The 7,926-nt window shown below is 43.6% G+C and overlaps 1 protein-coding gene across 1 annotated transcript in view; it reads left to right on the top strand.

Moving 5' to 3' along the window:
• The first annotated feature begins 714 nt into the window (after positions 1 to 714).
• The window catches only part of Ugt8 (UDP glycosyltransferase 8), a 61,745-nt gene continuing 54,533 nt past the window's right edge, over positions 715 to 7,926 (top strand). The window contains exon 1 of the mRNA XM_051166028.1: positions 715 to 876. The gene's annotated coding sequence lies outside the window, so the exon portion shown is untranslated. The remainder of the gene's footprint in view (positions 877 to 7,926) is intronic.

Genomic DNA, 7,926 nt, shown 5'->3' with positions numbered 1-7,926 from the left:
CATGTAGAAAATATTTCGAATTAAAGCAAATTAACCTTTCCTAGATTTTCTGAAGCTGGTGGCCTGCTATTGACACTTAAAGACACAAGTTCCATGGGCAACGCTGCTTCTTCCTCTGGAAGACCACTTGGCAGATGTGGTTTCAGTCAGGAATAGAAAGCCAGACCCAACTAGACAAAACTTTAAAAGGCTTTTTCCAGGCGCCCTAGCTACGCGTTTTGTCGGTGCCCTCCACGTGTGCGCAGGCGTGAGCCCCTTCCCGCCAGCCACTCTCCACCACGGGGCCGGGGGGAGCCTCTCCTCAAGGGGCGACTCTCTCAGGCCAGCAGACAGACAGGAAGTGGAAGGGGGAGAAGGTCGGCGTCCAAAAGGCACCGCTTCATTCCAGGGGCCTGAGGAGAAAAAGGCGGGGCGGGCGAGTAACCTGCGTGGCAGGTGCAGCGTCGTCGCAGCCTCTGGGTTTCCGCCGTCGAAGCGCGGGTGCGCGCGCCTCGGTGGCCCGGGCCTGAGGCCGGCGGGAGGCCAGGAGTTTGGAAAGGCGGCCCCGGGAAGCCTCGGGGGCGCGGAGGCGGGGGCGCGCGCGGGTCTGGGCGCGCGCTCCAGCTCATTGGTGGCGCGCCGTAGGGGGTACGGGGGGCGGGGCGGGGCGGGGCGCGCCGGGCTTGGGCGGAGGAGCAGGCGTGCTGCGGCCCCGAGGGAGGGCACCGGGGGGAGCAGAGCATCGCCTGCCCGAGAGAGCCCGTCTTAAGGCGACAGGCTCGCCGCAGCGTCCCTCTCAACGCCCAGCCTGGGAAGGCGACGACGCGCGCTCCACAGACGCCGTCCCGCGGCAGAGGCGCTCTCCCAACTCCCCGCGCGCAGCAGCCGGAGGACGCGGTAAGCGGCGGGCGCCGGCTGGGGACACGGGCGGGAGGTGGGGGGGGGACGGGAGGGCTCAGGGATGCGGAGTTGTTCGCTGCCCGAGGTGAGTGAGTGAGCGCCAGCCCGCGGAGGCTGAGGCGGCCGGAGCCGGGGCTGTAGAGAGTTCAGTCTTGTCAACCTTCGGGGGCGGTCCCCGGGCGGCGGGAGCCGGTCAGGGGGAGTCCGTCCGGACGCGGGACTTTGCACTTGACCGGGATGAGGATGGGCTCCTGCAGCCGCCGCCCGGGACTCTCTCACTCTCTCTGGCCCGCTGGGATCCCATTGAAGGTAAGGGAGGGATGCCTTGGGGAAAGGGCGGCCACACGCAGGATCTTTCCGGAACCGCAGTAGTGGGCAGAGACAGCACGGTCGCGCGGGGCCCTGGGAAGGCGGACGGGTGTGCGGGGCCAGGTCGGAAGGTGAGGGCGCTGTACGGGGGAAGGGAGGGGGGATGGCGGGCTGAGGGCGCGGGGCAATTGCCTGCTACTGAGGAGCGGCCAGTCCTGGAGTGAGTGCTAGGGGTTTGCAGGGGGCGGGGGGGGGGGGGGGGGAGCATCGTTGAGCGCTCGCTGGAGGATGCAGTGCGTCTGGGCTAAAGGACGCTCAGAGGTGTCTGGAGTCAGCAGCTGATCTGTGTGCTCCAAGGCATTCGGTTTGAGGGCTTATAAAGTTGGGTACCTAGAACATGCCATTCTGCGGCACTTAGTGACCTACCGGGTCGCCGCTGTACCTGTGTGGATACCAAGGTGCTCAGCATCTTTGAGAGTTCTGAAGGTCATGGAGAGCTCGGGAAGGGAAGGAGGGACAAAGTCTCAGAAACTTATAAAAAGGTGGAGACTTAGAGTTGGGGGACTTTGTATTACAAGGAAACCCAGGGTGAAGTTTCTTAATCTGATCTTTATCTGTTAAGCCACCACTATTGGGGACACAGTGCCAGGACTAGACACAGGCTACTGTTTTACATGGCTGCTGTCTTAAAAGACTCAAAGAAAAGCACTAAGTTTTTTGGTCGTCTTAGGCTGTAAAGTTGTGCAACTGTTTGTTTGTTGGTTTGTTTGACTTAAAATTAATGCCAGGAATGTGTGGTGTTTTGTCTAGATGCCAAATATGCCATTGTTTCTATCTATAAAGCCATGTTCCTGAAACATACAAATATCCTCTTCAATGTAGTGTTGTCTGCTACACTGCTACAGGAAGATTTCTAAACTATAGGCAAGCAGTTTCTTGACATGTAGAACCACAGGTTAGTTTTTTGGCCCACATATGACTGGCCTTTTTCTACTGTAGTGATCTGAACTCTGAGTCTAAGCTTTACATTTTTGGGTGTATACTGCTACTTAGAACACTTGTTATAATAAACGAATTCAGTAAATAGATTTTAGGACAAGATTATCTGAGACCTCTTTTTTGATAAGAGTTGCTTGATAGTTAACTTTTCTAGAAACTTAAATTGGGATGTTTCAAGGTATCCCTGAGCAGCCCTGAGTTTTGCTATCATTGAGGAAGTGCTATAAAACCTACCGTCAGCCCTCAGACTTCTTCAAGATAAATTATGTGTCTGCATATCAAACAACACAAGTTTATTGATTAATTTATTCTCAATTTCCAGAGAACACCTGAGAAATGCCAAGGCAGATAAGCAGTGAGTAATTTTGCCTGCTTATGTAATATATGTTACCTCAAAATATTAATAACGAGAACTTCAAAAAAGCTAGCCATTGAGCAATTTGTAAGTCTTAGTCTGCCTTCAGAAGTCATTTGGCTAGGCTATATTAATGTGTGTTGTGTGGTGGCTGGGTATCTTTGTAAGTGTGAATCTGTAGAAGAGCTGACACTGCCATTTGTTGGGATATACAGAAACTATTTCTGCTTACAGTTCCTGCTCTCTGCCTGCTGGGTAGAAGTACTAGAATGGAGACAGAGGTACCATTCTTCTTTGTGTGCTTTGTCTGGGTCCCCTTTCTGTTATCAGTTATCACTTTCTACTGCTGTCAAGGAGGGAGAGGGTCCTGATGCTGAATCCACCCCCCCCCACCTCTCTCTGTCTCTCTATCTCTGTCTGTCCTTGTGAAAAGGTATATACATTGCTAAGTACAGAGTCTGCAGATTCTGTGATAGCTAATCTTTGCTCATGTGCTCTTTGCTGTACTGTGGGTTGAATATTGATATTCTCAGAAAAGTAGCCTGTAGATGCAAGATTTTAATGAGTTTATATACAGAATTTTTTTTGTGTGTGTGAGAAACCTTTACAAGAGTATCTCTTCACTTTAGACAGTTTGGCTGTTAAAAAAATTTATTGGCACTTTAAAAATTGTTACTTTTCTTATGTTGGCTTGGATCAATTTTCTTTAGGAGGTGTTTTGTGTCTTTCTTTCTGCCATTGAAACTCATTAACCTGGTGTAGTGTTAATAGCCCCCTATCCTGGAAGCTAAGCAGAAGGGTAATGTGATAATGCTGCTAACCATACTGGATGCTGGTTAAATTATTTAAATGTTACTTTGCATACTTACCTAAGGAGGAGCTACATAATCAAATCAGTTTGAAAAAGTCTATTAGTCTTTAAAATAGCAACATATGTTCCTAATCTGCAGTATTTCGAGACTATATCCTCTCTTGTATCAAGTATTTATTAACAGAGTACCAGTCTTTGTGCACTGAGACTATGCAGTCAAGTCAAACTGAGGTAGTTTCTGGGTCTAAGAGGGAAATCTAGCCTTTTGTTGTTATTCAGAAGTACAGCGTCTTGATATTTGAACAATAGATCAATATACTATAATCTGTTTTGTACATCTGAGACAAAGTAGGAAACTAATATGAATAAAATGGAAGAGCGCTATCATTTAACTGCTGTGGTAGAAGTGTGATCAGAGCACTTGAGTACAGATTTGGGAATAGCTTGTTATGAAGTCAAGAAGACGTGAAAAGATTTCTGGAAGGTGACATAGAATCAAGTTCAACAGAAATAAGATCCTGGACTTTTGTTTGCCATGCTAAGGGTTATGGGTCTTTATGCAGATGTGTGATGTGGTAAAAGGTCAGCTTTCACAGCAGTATAGAAGGAAGGATTTTAGAAATGTGAGACAGGAAACAGCTTTTATATATTGGGATGACCTTGGTAAGAGGACCTAATATATGTATTACTTTAGTTAAGAAAGAGTACCAAGATACTTACATGGTAGAGTCTAGAGGCGCAGGTGGTGGATGTTCTGGTAGGATACAGAAGTTTGGGGTAAGAAAGTAAGATTTGATAAGCTAAAGTGTCGGGTTCAGCTTGGGACATACAGAATCTGAAGTGATGTGGAAAGTCCACTAGAGATGTGCATTCAATGAGTCACTTAAAGTTTTGAGAAGACGGGTCCTAGGTTAGATAGTAAGTAGGTAGATTAATGGATGGATACACAGATGACAGATGTAGCATAATTGTAAACATTGAACATTGGGAAAGATACCAAGAGGTGGAAGGGAAGTAGACAACTAGGGGGAGCCTAAAATTTGACAACTGGTTTGGGGAAATGGGAAGCAACAAAAAACAAGGAAGTGGAAAGCAAGAGGGTGGGGCAGAATGAGGGGAAAAGAGAGAACTGCAAGAAGTAAGTCATCAGGAGATAAAAGGAAGAGTGTAAGGCAGTCCTGCTATTCCTTCACTCAGGTAGTTCTGTGTTCTGGGGCTTGCAGTTTAGTTCCTGTCCTTTGATATGCAAAACGGGGACCAAAGCACTAGCTTTATTAGGCTTCTGTGAGGATCAAAAACTAGAAAGTTACCTGTTCCCTGCCAACAAGCAGGAGCTGTTTTAAAGAAAACGGACCTTGGATTTCTGATTAAAAGATCCATAATGAGTTTTACTTTCCAAAGTGCCAGCTGGCAGGGCTTATTTCAAAAACCTTTCTAAGGTGATCCAGTTTGTAGTGTCTTACTTGAGAAGCCAGTGGATTAGCAGACATCGAAAAATGTGAAGGGAGCAGAGAAGCCAGCTCAGCTAGGTCCTAGAACAGGGGTAGGAATTGTTTCCAGAGTTCTGGGGGGAGGGGACGCTGCGTTTCCAGAGCAGCCTCTGTTCCAGCTGAACTGTCCCTCAAACTAAGGTTCTTGGTATTCTAAGTATGCATTGGATGATCTCTCAAGATATTCATTGTTCATTTTAATAGAGCCTGGAAACAGAAAAACGAAAACAAAACAAAACCGAAGATAGATATCAAAACTTTACAGACTATAACGTATCAAATGGTTCAGAAGACATTTCCTAGTCATCTAGAGCCTAAAACTCAACATTGTGAGCAAATAATGATAAACCTGTTTGGCAGTGGAAGGATGGTCATGGAGTTTGGTCTCTATCTCCTCCTTTGAACTTTAGTCTTTTTTTTTTTTTTTTTTTTTTTTTTTTTTTTCCTGTGTGGATGAAGTAATGATGTTTTATATACTTGGTAAGCACTTAAAATTGAATTTGCATTCTGCATACATAAATATCTTGTTTTGTAACTAGTGAATATTTTGGGAGTAAAATGTTTACGTATATGAATTGTTTTGGCAACCTGCCAATACCTGAACGCAGTACATTTGTTTACACAGTAATTTGAAGGCATAATAATGATTAGTTTGGTATATGTAATTATATATAGCTCAAATTAGTAAATCTATTAGTGCAGTCTATCTATGGTTAATTCACTCTTTAAAAATCGCATTCTCACTAGTGCATAGATTCAGGATACATAAGAATTTACTGAAAAATGAACTGTATAATGTTTAACATTGTAAAGATGAAATGGAATTTATTATGTAGATGGCTCCACTATTTCTCTTTGAGAGTCTCCAGCCACACTTTCTGCTATCAGTACCTCTCTTTGGTAGAGTTGGCTTCCTGTGATGTCTTTCTACTCTGTTTTACATGCTCCTATTACTAACAAACTGTAAAGAGCTGTGTGATCTAATATGTTAAAGTTTTTTTTCTATTCCATATTTGTGTAAAAACCCAGTTTTTCCTCACTAGATATTTATTATCTTTCTCAGTACTCCCAGAGACAGCAAGGGCAAGTTGAAGTTTGATTAGGGAGGGGTGTTACATGTGGATAGGCATTACACATTGTATAGTAGCCTGAACAAAAATGCTACTTTTGAATTGATGGTATGTTATCTAAGATAGCCTGGGTCAGTTGCTGGTTTCAGGCTGGGAAGCTGCCTAAGTTTTAAAATATTTTAGTAGATGGAGAGACTGCAGAGTAGAAAGATTTTAGAGCTCTTCATTATGGCCTTAGATTGTTTATGTGAAAATATTTTCAAGATTCTAAGTCACGATTTGACTGTTACATTAAGCATACCGTGGAAACTATGGAATTAATATTTCTCCGAGTGAGAAAAATGTACTAAGTGTATGCCCGAGTATTGAAAAAGTAAAATTAGCTGGATGGTGATGGTGGTGGTGGTACAAGCCTTTAATCCTGGCACTCAGGGAGGCAGAGGAGAGTGGATCTCTGTGAGTTCGAGGCTAGCCTGGTCTACAGAATGAGCCCCAGGATAGCCAAGGCTACACAGGAAAACACTGTAGAAAAGCTAAATAAATAAAGAAATAGAAAAATAAAGAAAAAGTAAAATATAGTTTATAGATTTGCTATATTATCTGTAAAATTTCCTTTATGTTGCATAAATTGGATCATTTGGATATTAAACCTTAAAAAGGCCCAAAGAAGAAGCATTTAACACTTGTAAAACTACATTTATGGGCCAGGAAAATAGTTCAGTAGGGTAACAGTTTCTTCCACAATCTACAAACCTCAGCATATGAGTTCAGATCATTAAAATGCACCTATAGCAAGACTGGGAATGTATCTGCAATCCAGAATTCCTATGATGAAATAGGAAGTAGAGACAAGAGAATCCCTGGGGATTCACAGCCTGACCCTGATGTACACAGCTACAAAAACAAACAAACCCAAGCAGGTAAATAAACAACAAAAACAAAAACAAAAAACAAGGACAACAACAACAAACCCAAGAGACCTTGTCTCAAACAAGGTAGAAACTGAGGGTTGAAATCCAAAGTTTTCCTCTGACTTCCACATATGTACCTAGACCACCAAGAACACAAGCATACATACACTATACTGCAGATATGCACAACACACAGATTTTTAAAACAATAAAGCTGATATTTTGCTATATTAACTACATACCTTATTATGTCATATAAAATTTTTTTTTCAGTAAAAGAAAATGTAGCTAATGGTTTAAAAGCACCTCATATTTTAAATAAACTAAACTAAAGGACTTTACTAATCAAAACAACATCAAAGCCCATCCATGGGAAGAATACTTCTCTTGAGTAACCTGTTTTGCAAATTCAAAACTTTCGATTCTACTTAAGCACACGCACAACAACAAAAGCACATGGGCACACCTCTATAATTGAATGTAATTCAACCGACAGATTTTTTTTTTTTCTTTCCAGGCTTTTTGTGTAGCGCAACTAGTCTTAGATTTGTGGTTCTCTGGCCCCAGCTTCCAGAATACTGTGTGTCCCCATACTTAGCCCTGTTATAAACTGTAAACACTATTTCAAATGCTCTTACTCTAACCATTACCGTAACAGCGTTGATGACGTAGAAGACTAGCAAGAGGAATATATTTATTTTTACATTTCTGGCAATAACATAAATGAGGATGTGCTCCGTCTTAGTATTCTGAAAGGCCTGCTCTGCACTGCTGGTGTTGTGTAACTTTCCCTAAGCAAAATGGCTTTCCATAGCTTTATCCATTGTCCAGTTGGTGTTTCTACTGAGTGGGGCTTAGAGCAAACTAGTCAAACAGGTCTGTCTGTTTATTTGACAGGGCTGGGGAAGCAGGGAACAGATATGCTCTTGTGGATAAAGGCAAGGCTGAAGCTGATTTAAGGACATTAGTGCTGATCACTTAACTGTTTTCTCCTGATGTGGAAAATATGTCACAGGCATTTATAAGAATGTGTCTTAATCGAGGTATGATTAGTGTAAGGAAATAGACAGGAAATTAAAAAGCATAACAACAAAGCGAGGAT

Source organism: Acomys russatus, chromosome 23 (genome assembly GCF_903995435.1).
Source record: "Acomys russatus chromosome 23, mAcoRus1.1, whole genome shotgun sequence".
Classification (NCBI taxonomy): Eukaryota; Metazoa; Chordata; class Mammalia; order Rodentia; family Muridae; genus Acomys; species Acomys russatus.
Note: the sequence above shows the minus strand (reverse complement) of the source record. Positions and strands in the feature narration are given on the sequence as shown.